The 13023-nt window shown below is 33.3% G+C and overlaps 2 non-coding genes across 2 annotated transcripts; both read right to left on the reverse strand.

The window, feature by feature from the left end:
• Window positions 1–1190: 1190 nt before the first annotated feature.
• On the reverse strand, window positions 1191–1260 carry LOC123614724 (small nucleolar RNA U2-30). Its single transcript, XR_006722205.1, has one exon. It is a non-coding gene; the product is annotated as a small nucleolar RNA U2-30 (small nucleolar RNA).
• A 157-nt stretch (window positions 1261–1417) lies between these two features.
• Window positions 1418–1494, reverse strand: LOC123614726 (small nucleolar RNA U2-19). Its single transcript, XR_006722207.1, has one exon. It is a non-coding gene; the product is annotated as a small nucleolar RNA U2-19 (small nucleolar RNA).
• Between the last annotated feature and the right edge of the window lie 11529 nt (window positions 1495–13023).

A 13023-nucleotide genomic window follows, 5' to 3' on the forward strand; every position in this document is an offset into this window, starting at 1 on the left:
ATTAGATGAGACTCAGTCTGATATCAAATCAGAGAGCGAGAAAGAGAAAGAGGGAGAGAAAATCATTTCAAGTGCTAATTATAGGAAGTTCAAAACTCAAGAAGAATAGCAGAATACTTTTAGGAAACTTATCTTTTAAAAAAATTCCAGTGTACTAAAGTCACATGAGACAGAATTTAGGTAAAAGAAAATGTTTTCTTCTATAAAATAGAAAAGAAGGATGTTAGAAGACATTACATAAAAACACATATTATTGATTTAAGAATGCATACTTGGTAAAAATATATTAACACAGGATAGTGACAAAATAGAATAGCATGACATTCAACATTATGGATCCACTTCCCCATAGTTGAACAATTAAATTTCAGTAGCGCAGAATGATTTACTGTTTTTGATTGATGAGCATCGAAATGCTAAGTCTGATTGTGGAAGAGTTGATTGAGTTGACATGCCAAAATAGATCAACTTGACTGATTGCGCTGAGTGACTTTAACCAATTCTTCAGTAAAGCATTGTGCAAAAATAAAACGATTTCAGTATATCTTACTTGTTAAGTTTAAAAACCACACCTTTAACTCCCAGAGAGTCAATTCTAATCACATGAAAGAACTTTAGACTTTCCCTCTCTATTAAAGGAGCCACCAGCCATATGTGGCTATTTAAATTTAAACTTACATGAATTAAAATTAAATAAAATTAAGTTTGGAGTTCCTCAGTCGTATTAGTTCCATTTCAAGTGCCCAACAGTCCCATGTGGCTCATGGCTCCCATACTGGACAGTGCAGATATAGAACCTTTTAATCACAGCAGAGAGTTCTTTTGGACAGCACTGATCTAGAGAATTCCACTGGCTGAAATTAAGCTTTTGTGTATTAGAGACAATCTAATATTGTCTTGTAAGATCCTTCAAAGATACAATAATATAGAACGAAAGGTTATTGATATTACCATAGTTACAACTTTTGACAAATGGATAAGTAAAAGATAAACAATAGACTTTTTTTTCTTAATTGGCTAAGAATAAAAATAAGCATAATTCTAACTAGTAGACTAGCCTATGGAAATAAGCACAACATAATTTGTAGTCAAATAAAATTGATGCATTCATGATGACTTTTAAAAAATCTGCAAGATTAACCAAACTTTAAATTTGGCCCTCTTCACTCTTTTTTTCACCCCCCAAATTCTGAGCTCGGATCAAGTGTAAAAACTGTCATAGTTATAATGGTCAGTAGTAAAAGCTTTTCATCATTGCTCAGAACTGATTAGCTTTTCACATACAAACCCACCAGGGCCCATTCTCATTTACCGGTCAACAAGTTAAGCCCTCAGTTATCCACTGTCACCTTTATACACACACACACCCCTACCCGACATAACCCCTTACTGTTTTAAATGACTTTATACTTTTGCTTCTCAGAACTACAGAGATCATGCATCAGGTAGACTAGAAGTTCTGATACTCAGATTTGATTATTTTTATCACTGATCCACTTTAGTAAGAGCAGATCTCAGAAAACCTCTTCATTCTTGACTGAAGTGAATGTGAATTCAGCAAGTGACCTGATATTATCTTCTGTAGTTAAAAAAAATACTTTTTGACCCACCTTTATGAATCTATACAGTAAAAACTAAGGCCTTACTATAGAAGGAAGCTTATTTGGGATAATTTCTAGAGGTAAAAGCTTGGAAACAACGTAAGTGTACACCTATAAGGAAATAGTTGAATAACTATGGTACACTCATCATATAAAATTATACAGTTTTTTTAATGTGTTAGATCTTTCACCTTTCATGTGCAGAGATCACAAAGTACACAAACATGACTTTTAAGTAAAAAAAGTGAATGAAAAAACAAATACAGAAACACAAGAAGAATAAGGAAAGAATGAGGAAAAGCTATAATAATTGCCAAATGTAAAATCAAAAGTTAACTATATTAATATGCAATTTACATGAACACGAACAAAGTTGTGGAACATTATATACTACGCTTTTAATATTATTTAACTTGATAGTTAAGAAAGGAGTTTACAGGAAAGTTATCAATTTTGTCTTTACATATTCTTGTATTGTTTCTCTTCTTCCATGGAGTACATATCACTTTGCAATTTAAAAATATTTAATTAAAAATAATTCATTGTGACTCTTCCATAAATAAGCCCATTCTGCAAATTAGGGATGGCAATAAATACTAATAGATTAGACTTAAACAGCACATCATAATTTTTAAAGTACTTTCTTACATATTTGATTGTGACAAGGACATTGTGAGGGTGGTTGGGCAGAAAATGGTGCTTCCTTCTGAAAATGAATCTAGTTAATAAATGGTGGAGCCAGGATTAGCACCTGAGTGTTCTGAATCAGTGTTCCATCAGTTCACAGTATTACAGCTCCTCCAAAGAACATCCCCAAAGAAAAAATATATTTAGATGGAGAAATTAAGTCCTAAGACAGTTCGTATGTCAAGCCTTTCCAATTCTATTATTTTAGCACTTGTCTTCAGCATCATCCTCTCTTCTCCAACTAAAATCCCTTTTTAATGTTTCTAAATAAAAATAAGTTTGTAATTAGGATAAAAAGCATGAGTGTGAAGAATTATGATATGTTTATACTGAAGATGTATTTTTATGTATAAAAGAATGTTTATATGTTGGAAAATTATTTTTACTGAAATACAGTGTCCCTTGTTTTATTCATTTGCATCAAATAGTAGCACCCTTTTGAAGAGACGGTGCACAGATAAATTTCTGTGCATTGTTAAAGCCGGGAACATTCTTAGACATCAAGTATTAGAGTATAGCACAGCATCTCTTTCAAATGATAAAAATTAAAGGGGAAATGGTAAGCACTGGCAAAGCCAGAAGGGTACCGAAGGAAGTGTGATGGCAAATAGAGTAACATCATTTTTCACTTTCATTTTTCAGGTAAGGAAAACTTGTCTATGAAAAGTGAATTTAACTTACAAATAATGTGGTATAAATGTTTGAGGCCCTGTTTTGTTACAATAATGAGTAAACCAAGGTAGCTATATGCAATATTTAGCCAGAAGAGAAAAGTAACATTTTAAAATAGTAACTCGTGAAGAGCAGTGGAGGCATATATTATCTGTCATACAGAGTGAATCAGTTCAAACGTCAGAGAGCTTTTGTTTGTGCATTATGCTAAGCTGTATAGGGTTATCTGCTGTCTATTTTCAGTATTGATAAATAATGTCATTTTTTAAGTTGACGTCTTTGCAAAGAAAGGACACGGAACGCAACCTGTTTAGGATGTCAGTTGAAGAGGACTCCAGAATAACATTGTGCACTTTCCATACTTAAGCCTGCATTTCAGTTCAGCCTTTGTCTGTTTTCAGTGCAGGTTCCTATTTGCTTTTAGTCTCCACAGTAACTAGGCATATTAGGGAGCTCAGACACTTAAAATTTCATAAACCAGATGCTCTCTTACCCACAGGATTTCTGAAATCCTTCCGATGGGAAAAGTGGGCTGGAATCCAGGGCCAAAATCCCCGAGCTTAAATTGATCAAGACAGCAGAAAATAAAAGAAAAAGAGGATATTTGATTAACAACTCTCTGTGATTACTAAATCTAAAATCTTTTTTCCAAGTGATTGGCACCATTCAACACTCATTACATAAGTTTTGGTCTAAACTTTTCTTTGAGTTATTTTGTCCAAACATCTGTTTTTATAGGTGAGTATAACTCATGGTAAGGCATTTTTTAATCATACATTGGTTGGAGTTGAACATATAATGCCTCTTGAAAAATAAAAAGAGAGAAATGGTGACCTCATGAATAAGAGAAGAAAAAGAAAGTAATTTGCCCAAAGGAACATCTTATTAAGCTGTTTGGAGTGGGAGAACAATTGAGATTTTCACATGTTTATAGACAAACCAGTGTGGGTTCCTCAACTATAGGAAGGAAATTTTCATAGAGAAAATTTATCTCCAATTCCAAGGAGCCCAATATCATACCCTATGGAGCCATAAAACTAGCTAATAGAGATTTTCAAATTCAGATGATAACTTTGCAGGTACCAGTAGACAAGGGGAAAAGACCTAGAATCTTTCTTATAGGTTTTAAAGTTATTTACAGGTGACTTTAAAATGCAAGAGTAAAAGGTAAATTCTAATATCTCATGTGCTGAATTCACTGCCAAATTTTTATTTCTATAAGCATGAAAGAGATGTTTTATAAAATTACACAAATATTATACTAAAAGTTTAGTATCTACAGGATTGTCAGTTAATACTAAACATGTGGCAAGGACATTCAGTACTAATTAAGACTATGGAAAATTTTATCAGTATCTTTGGCTTTAACAATAAAATGTGAAATGATCTTTACTCTAAACAGTGCAATTCTACAATAACTTATTAGGGCTTATTGACTTAGATGTTAGGGTCCATCCTCCTTCTTTCATTGTTTATTGAGTCCTGGCGTTAGTTTGTCACTATCTGATGGAATTTGTCCACTCCAGCTTAAATATTCTGGGCGGATTCTGTGGCTGTCTAGACCTTTTCTGACTGTGGTTGCAGTATTAAGAATCTTTCAGTTAGTGGCCCTGAAAGACATTGGAGACACAGGAATTGACTCTCTGTTCCTATATTCCCTGAGACTGAGCTGCTGGTCAATTCTCTGGCAAGAGACAAGCATCATTTTCTCCTCCAATATATTCCTACTCTTACTCATCCTCAAGGATAAAATAAGAACGCCCACCTTTCCTGCCGAAGAACAAGGTAGGGGGAACGCAAGTCAACATAGTAATAGATATTTGTAGTTATTGTGAGGCTTTAATGTGTTTCCATGCCCGATGATTGCAAGCCATCTTATGAGGGAAATGAGCAGAGTTTGCATTGCTTTCTTGTTTCTTAATGCACTGCTAATTCTATTGCAGGTCAAATTAATTCAGTCTCTTTTATTCTATGCTTTAATTATGGAGACAAGCTATGTACATATGGATAAAACAACAATCCAATGCACAATATTTGAACATGCCATAGATTGGAATTGACAGTTATTGATAAAGTCTGTTAAGCTATCCCAATCATTCTAATTTCCCTTAGCATAATCAAAATATTTAAAAATATATTTTATAATTATGATTATTATTTGATTATTTCCTACACCCTTTATTGTTCCAAGATAACAGAGGCTTTTGTTTGTCTTATTTACTTGCCTGGTAATAATATGTATTCAAGAAATACTTATCAACTGAAAGAAAGGAAATATGAATGTGCTCTAGAAGAGCAAGATAAGATGCAACAATGGAGGAAAAAAAGGAGAGAATGAAATTTATTATAGCTGGAGGGATGTTTGAAGAGTAAAGATAGGAATGCTCATGGTGTGTTCAGAAGACCGTGATGAGATCAACCTGACTTGAGCAGAGGTTTTCACAAGAGAGCGTAAGGAGATAGAGTTGAAGAATTCATATGGAGCCAGATTACCAAGGGCTTTGAAAGTCAATTTAACTCTGATTGTATTCTGGGAATTAAGAGTAGAAGTAACATAGGGACCAGCAGAAACTTATCTCCCAGTTTTGGTAAAATGATTACCAACTATATAATACTGCTCATGAAGCAGAAGGAGAAAATGACATTAGTGCATAATCTTCATCTTATAGTAAATCCTCTGGCTAAATTTGGTACCAAAAATCCAGATTCATCAGAAGTCAAGACCTCGAACAAATTTCCAATATCCTGCAGCAGTAAAGGTAAAACTTTTTGGGAAAAAGAAAAAGAAAAAGAAGAAATGCATCATTAATATTTTCATATCACATTCCGTGGTTCATAATATACTTACGTTTCATGAGCAGTATTATATAGAAGTTTCAGAAATGCCTTCATCAATTCATTTTGCTTATGTTTTCTTTTAATGTAGGCAAATAATGCTATATGATTATATATATATGTTTACAGAATTATTTCAATAAGTATAAAATAAAATGTCTGTGATTACTGAGTATTGTGTCATAGGGTAATTCCTCTTCCTCCTGCTATACATTAAATAACCATGCACCTTTAAATCAGTGACATCTTACAGTTGATTAAATATGGTTTGTCCCAGGAATTGGGCTAAGAGATTTGTAAGTAATACTTTACTGCATCTAAATATCTAGTCTATACTACAGTCCATACTATACTTCAGATATGTAAAATGAATCACACATATCAAATTCATTTCCACAATCTTACATATAGTAAATAGAGGTTTCATTAGACCCCATATCTGTCTAATTCCAAGACCTGCTCTGAATCATCACCCAGTGAGCTTGGTAAATATGTAGTTTTCTGCACGATTTCCCAAGATATTCTGCTTCAGTAAGTAAAGTATAGATTTTGGAATATGCATTGTTAACAAAATATCTAAATTATAACAAAATATCTAAATTGATTTTTTAGCGGGCATTTGCATACCTCACTAATGTTCTTCTTTATTAGCTGATGGTGAAACATAAAAAAGGAACTCAGTCAGTCTATTTGGGGCACAAAATCAATAGTAGACAGCAGGAAGGCAAACTGGAATTTAGTTCTCAAAGTTCCCTTGCAATTGTACAATACAGACCTCGGAGTCTGCTGGAAAAATAGTAAAACTTGAATGGCATCAGCTGTGAAGGTTAGACAGCCAATCAAATAACTGTTCCAGTAGATGTAGGTAGAGAGTATCAAGTATTTAACCAAGTCACCATGCATCAGAGTTTCAAAGATATTAAGAAGAATAAGTCTCACAATGTTTAAAAATGTTAAATAACTTATCAATTTGTTTTACAAATTAGTTACTAATGTTATATTAGTGTGTAATTAATGCTATATAATTGTATATATGTGCATATACATATATGTTTAAAAGAGTTCTTCCAGTTAGTATAAAATATAATGACTAAGTTCATGAAGATGGAATTGATGATATATAATTTCCTTTGAAAAGCAATATCCTATGTTACTCTGATATGTTAAATCATCAAGTTAGGCAAAAACAAAGCTTAAAATAATATTTTTTATACTTTAAGGTAAGATGACAGTTGAGCACACTTATCTAACTTCACTGTCTGTACTCCTAAAAAAAACTCATTAAAATTAGATTTTAATGAATTCAGAGGAACATTAGAGTGATATTCACAGAATAGAAATTGATTAATTGCTCTCACAAATAGTGTGGGCATAACTAGATGGGAGAAAGGAGACACTCTGCTTGCCTCCCTGATAAGACAAAGGAATATACTACATGAAAGTAAATGGGAGGAAACCTGAAAGAGCTTTACTTAGAAACCTTATCAACTAATAAATGCTAGACTCAGAAGAAGGTCATGGGGCACGTGCAACACCATCATTTCACTCACTCACTTTCAGGAAGCACGCCAGACAAAGGCAGTCACACTGAGTTTGGAATCTGTAGCAGAGCTTATACAAGCTTATTTTGCATGGATGGAAACACTAATTCCTTGCTACCACACAAAATGCAAAATTAATTGACACGGAAGCCAAGCTAATATTGGCCTCCGTTCTATGACCGACAAACTTCTGTGTTTCTAAATTAGCAATGTAAAGTTATGGACAAGCTAAACATTTCTGCTTTGTTTTGTTAGGACTGACTATTCGAACATGTTAAAACAAGAATGCAAGCAATTGGACAGAAATTATCTCAGTTTTCTACTGAAAAAGAAAAAAAAACTCTTTAAAAAATTTTTAAAGCCTCACTAAACATGAGAGAACACACTCTAATTAAATAGAAATAAACCTTTTTGTAAAGTCTCTAAAATTATTCTATGAACTAGAATGAGAAGAATAAAATAAATGTTAGAAAATCTGTAATCCTATTCTCAATGATATTCAAGAAGAAACAGCATTTATACAATTTATCAAAAGTCCCAATTAGGAAGCCTTTAAATAAGGAAAAACTGAGCGGAATTTTAAAAAGAAGTTAAAGCCAAAGTGGAAGCAAATACAGATTTGAAATTTTAAAACATGCTTCAATGAAATAGCAGTCTAACTAAAGACTTTTTCCATAATGAGAAGAAAAGGAAAAACAACATCAAATAATAAGAGATGAGATTTCAGAAGCATTTTTGTATTCATTAATGTAACATGGCTACTGGTACAGGAGTAAGAAAAAAGAATCTTCAAAGCACTGAAGAAATTACAAGTTACTTAATCTAGTAAAGACTGGAATTTAGAGAGGTAAGGAGAAAAATGAATCAATTTTTTTCCTGATAGCATTTGCTAAACCTAGTGAACTGGATCTCAGATTTTCTCATCTTTATGGGGCAAGAGGTTTGAAAATAAACCCAGGTGGAGACCAAAGACAGAGAATCCAATAGTAGATGCATCCACTCATAAGTCCAGAAGCCCAACAATCTAGACATATGTTTTTTAAAAAGACAACATTCAACTGAGTAAATTTTAAAAATCTTACCAGCTTTATTCAATGATTCATGAATTAAGAAGCATCCAATCTAGGAGATAGGAATTCTGAGTAGCTCTACAAAACCAAAGTCTTTTATAGGCAGAAGGGAGCAGGAACAAGGTAGTTATACTGGGCAAAAAAAGTGGGCTGGTTATTGCAAGGTTACGTTCCTTGAGGGTATGGCAGGGATCTATCAAGCAGAATACCTCACTAGTTCTGATCAGATGATTCCTGATTCCATTTCTGGGAGAGACCAAACTGTAATTAAGTCTCAGTTTGATGACATGGGGCTTAACCTAAGTGACTCCATTTTGGGTATGTTCTCTTATTTTTAAAAGATCCTAGAAGGAGACAAGTCATCCCGGATGTAAGGGCAGAGAATCAGGAAGGAGTGGGAGTGTTTTCTGTTCGAGGAATGATGGGACAGTCACATGCAACAATCTTCTGCTAAGAAAACCAGAAAATCTAGACAAAATATTTCAAAACCATCTCATTGAAACCATCTAAAAGTTACATAAGCAATATGAATGTTTTTAGCCATTATTTAGGAGAAATTTGAAGTCAAAAGAGGTAGAAAATGGCATTGAGTGCTGCTTTTCCACCATGTTGATTGGTGATATCAAAAGATGTGATCAGGAAGTTGAAAAGTTGAACAGAACTTTCCATACTTTCATGCGGTTGAGTGAGGGGTGTGGGACAGAAACCAGGACCTGCCAATGAGGGGAAGTTCTTGTAAATAACCGATGTTTGGGAACTTAAAAGGCTACAAACTATAATTAAAATTGAACTGAAAATAAACCAGAGAGTAAAGGCTAGCTGTGAAAATTTAAAGTGCTGATTGTATTAATTAGATTTGTCATCTGCCTGTCAGAGAAGAAGCAAATCCTCTCTGGAGAAAGATAACATTATCCAGAAGCTCAAATGATCTCTAAAACATTTCACATGCATTGTTTGACTTATAAACAAAAATCACCAGGCATATATAACAGGACAAAATTTTAGTAAAAATAATAACAGCAACAACAACAAAGAGAAAAGAAAGACCACAGGAGAAGCATAAAGGAGATTATCTTATAAAACCTAAGTTGATTTAGTCAGAATATGAAAATACAAGGTAGAGAATTTTGGTACAGAAATGAAATATGTACCAAAAATCATTTAAATGTATTATAAATGCATGAAACAGTATCACCGGAGGTGGGGGAAGTGGTACTAACCTAAGTAACTTTGTAGATTAGTTGAGTTCCTAAGACTAAAGGCAAAGCAATTTTGCACAGTGCTTCACTCTACTTGATAAATTTGTTTCCTAGGGGTGCAAGTTAACAAGGATAAAACCACTATATACGTATACTGGAATGGAACGATTAAGTAAATGGATGGTGGGCAGTGAGACCTAGGTTTCTCAGTGTTGAAATGAGTAGCTACAGATAAGCAAAGGAATGTTATATGTGGAAACAGGCAACTATTTGGAATAGATAATTTGTAAACATCAGTATGGACTCGTGATTTAGTACACAGAGACAGGTGGTTACATGTAGAAACATTTATAAGCATGTGTATGTATGTGGGTTAGTATCCATGCATGTATTTCCTTGTTGTGTCAGCTGAGTGGGCCAAGAAGCAATGAGCACATCTAATACCCACCTCTTGGTTTCTAATGTCATCCTCTAATAAAAAGAATCAGTACTATCTGGAAAATATGGCTGATTCTAGGATGCGGCAGGAAATATAACAAGATGAGCCTGGTGTATCCTATAGTGCCAGAAACTACAGATATTTCTTCTCTCCCTAAAAATAGCACATGCACAATGATGGGGATATTCAAAGGGACATAAGAACCAACTGAAAGATGTACCAACAGTCAAAGCTGGAAGGCTTTGAACAACAAAATAAAAAAGCACTGTAGAATTATATACCATAGTATAAATAAATATTTGTGAGTCTCATACTGATACAAACGACTGAATTCAATGAGGAAGAACAGACAAACTTCCTATGCAAAAGAACTCTAAATAATCTTTGTCAGTACTCTGCCCTCAAAGGGGGTGAAGTGCCACTTCCCACTCATTATGTGTGGGCTGTGCATAGTGACTCCCTTCCAAAGAGAACACTGTGGGAAAGGGGTGGGGGGAAGCAACTTTACAGTACAAACACCTGACACACACCACCTCAACTTCAAGGTTAACATCATCCTTAAGCCATGTTGGTAATGTATTCTTGATATAATGTAATGAGAATGACATCTTTCCTTTCTGGCCTTTCTTCCCAAAAAGCACAACCACAGTCTAATCATGTGAAAAGTAACTGAAAAATCCCACTTGCGGGACACTCTGCAGAATAACTGACCAGTACACCTCAAATGCAAAGGTCATCAAAAACAAGAAAATTTGGAGAGATTTTTCATTACCAAGAGAAGTCTAAAGAAACATGACAACTAATGTAATGCAGTGTCCTGTAACAGAAAAAAAATAGATAAAAATTAAGGCCATTTGAATTAAGTATGGATTTAGTTAATAATAATCTATCAGTATTATTTAATTGATTGTCTCACACCTACCATTCTAATATAGAATAATAATAATGGAGGAGACTGTGTGTGGAGGGTTTATAGGCATTCTCTGGTATCTTCCCAATTTTTCTGTAGATCTAAAACTGTTTCAAAAAATTTTCATAGTATACAAAAAATTAGAATGGACACAATATCATTTATATTATTAGTACTGAAATAGGATAAAATACATAAGTATAAATCTGACAAAATGTGCACAAGATCTATATACAAGAAAAATTACAAAACTGATGAAAAAAATCAATATAATTTATAGTATTAATAAAACAAATGAGAAAAACCATACAATCCTACAAAAATGCAAAAAAAGCATCTATCATGATTGAAAATTTCTCAAACACTTAGAACTACAATAGCAATCTCTTAAATTACTAAAATGTACATTAAAAAAAATAAACCAGCAAAACCAAGCTTAATAGTGAGATGTTAAAAGCCTTCCTCCTAAAACTGAGAATGAGAGCAATGTCCACTTTCATCATAACTCAACACTGTGCTGCAAGTCAAGAAAAATAAAACAACACAAAATGTATAAAGATTGTTCATCGATGATATGACTGTGTAAATAGTCTTAAAATAGCTACAGGTAATCTATTTAACTGTAAGTGTATTCAGCAGTGATGTTGTATGCAAGGGTAACCAGAAAGTAAGTTTTTTTTTTTCATGATTACCCTAACTGCAAAGATTGTGACATACCTTCAAACAGCAATATTGCAAAAGTGAGGAATAAACTTGTTTTTATTAGTGAATCAGTAAATTAGGGGAAATATTAAAGATTTCATTTATCTTGGGGCCAGAACTATACAGATTAACCCTGTTTTTTCTGTTTTTTCAATCTTGAAAGAAAAGCGTTGTGTATTTGTTTGCTTGCTAGTTTGTTTTTCTATTGACTGTGAGATCCATTTACTCATAAAATCAGAACTAAAAGTGTTAGTTTCAATTCCACAAGGGAAAAGTGTTTGTATAACAAAATATAATTTCCTCAAATAAATTAAAAGGTAACAAACTATTAGAAAAATGGGGAAAGGAAATAATGTCAACTCTCAAGACAAAATCCAAACTGGTAAGTTAACATTTGAAATATGACCAACCCCATTAGCAACCAGAAATGCTCAAATGAAAAGTATAGTAAGATATTTTAAGATTGACAAAATTAAAAGACAAGGGATATCAAATGTGGTGAGAGTGCAGAGCAATGAGGTCTCTAACATGTTTCATATGAAGAGACATTTAACTATATCTATAAGGATGATATTTTAAAACAGTTACTCAGAAATCTCTCTTAGATATATATAACCTATCAAAAAGTCTCACATAGTCGCCCAAGAAGACATATGTAAGCATTTATAACACCATTGTTTGCAATCAAAAATAAAATTTTTGGACTAAATTTCCTCAGCAAGAAAATGCATATTAATACATATTCAAAAATGAAAGTATATAAAATTTAAATCAAAATATTAGAACAGTAGATAGATGGATGAATAGTGATAGATCAAAGATTGTAAAATATTAAATAAAATGTAGCAGAAGAGTATACAGACTATGATACCATTCATAAAAATAAATGTGTGCAGCAGTATTTATATATTTTATAGGGGCATAATGTGCTGGTTTTAAAATATGTCCACAAATTCTCTAAACACTTCAAAAGTTGGAGCCTAATTTCCCTCCCCTTAAACTGGCAGATTTATTAATCCAAACAATGTAGCACGAGTGTCAGTGTATGATTTCCAGGGCTGGAGCAGGAGGCCGTCTTGGCTTCTGCCATGATCTAGGGTCACTTAATGCAGGGAAAACTGGCCACCGTATCATAAGGACATTTAAGCTGCTCTGAGAAGAGGTCAACATGGAAATGACCATGAAAGGATTTAAAATCTCCCATCAACTACCAGCATCAACTTGCCAGGCATCTACTTGAAAGAAAATATGTTAATGTAATGCAACACATTAACAATTGTAATTCAACACATACAATTTAAATATTGGCAAGCTAGAATTAAAAGAGAATTTTATTACCTAAGATATGAATATTGGGATGCAGAATT

The sequence above is a fragment of the Camelus bactrianus genome, chromosome 7 (genome assembly GCF_048773025.1).
Source record: "Camelus bactrianus isolate YW-2024 breed Bactrian camel chromosome 7, ASM4877302v1, whole genome shotgun sequence".
Classification (NCBI taxonomy): domain Eukaryota; kingdom Metazoa; phylum Chordata; class Mammalia; order Artiodactyla; family Camelidae; genus Camelus; species Camelus bactrianus.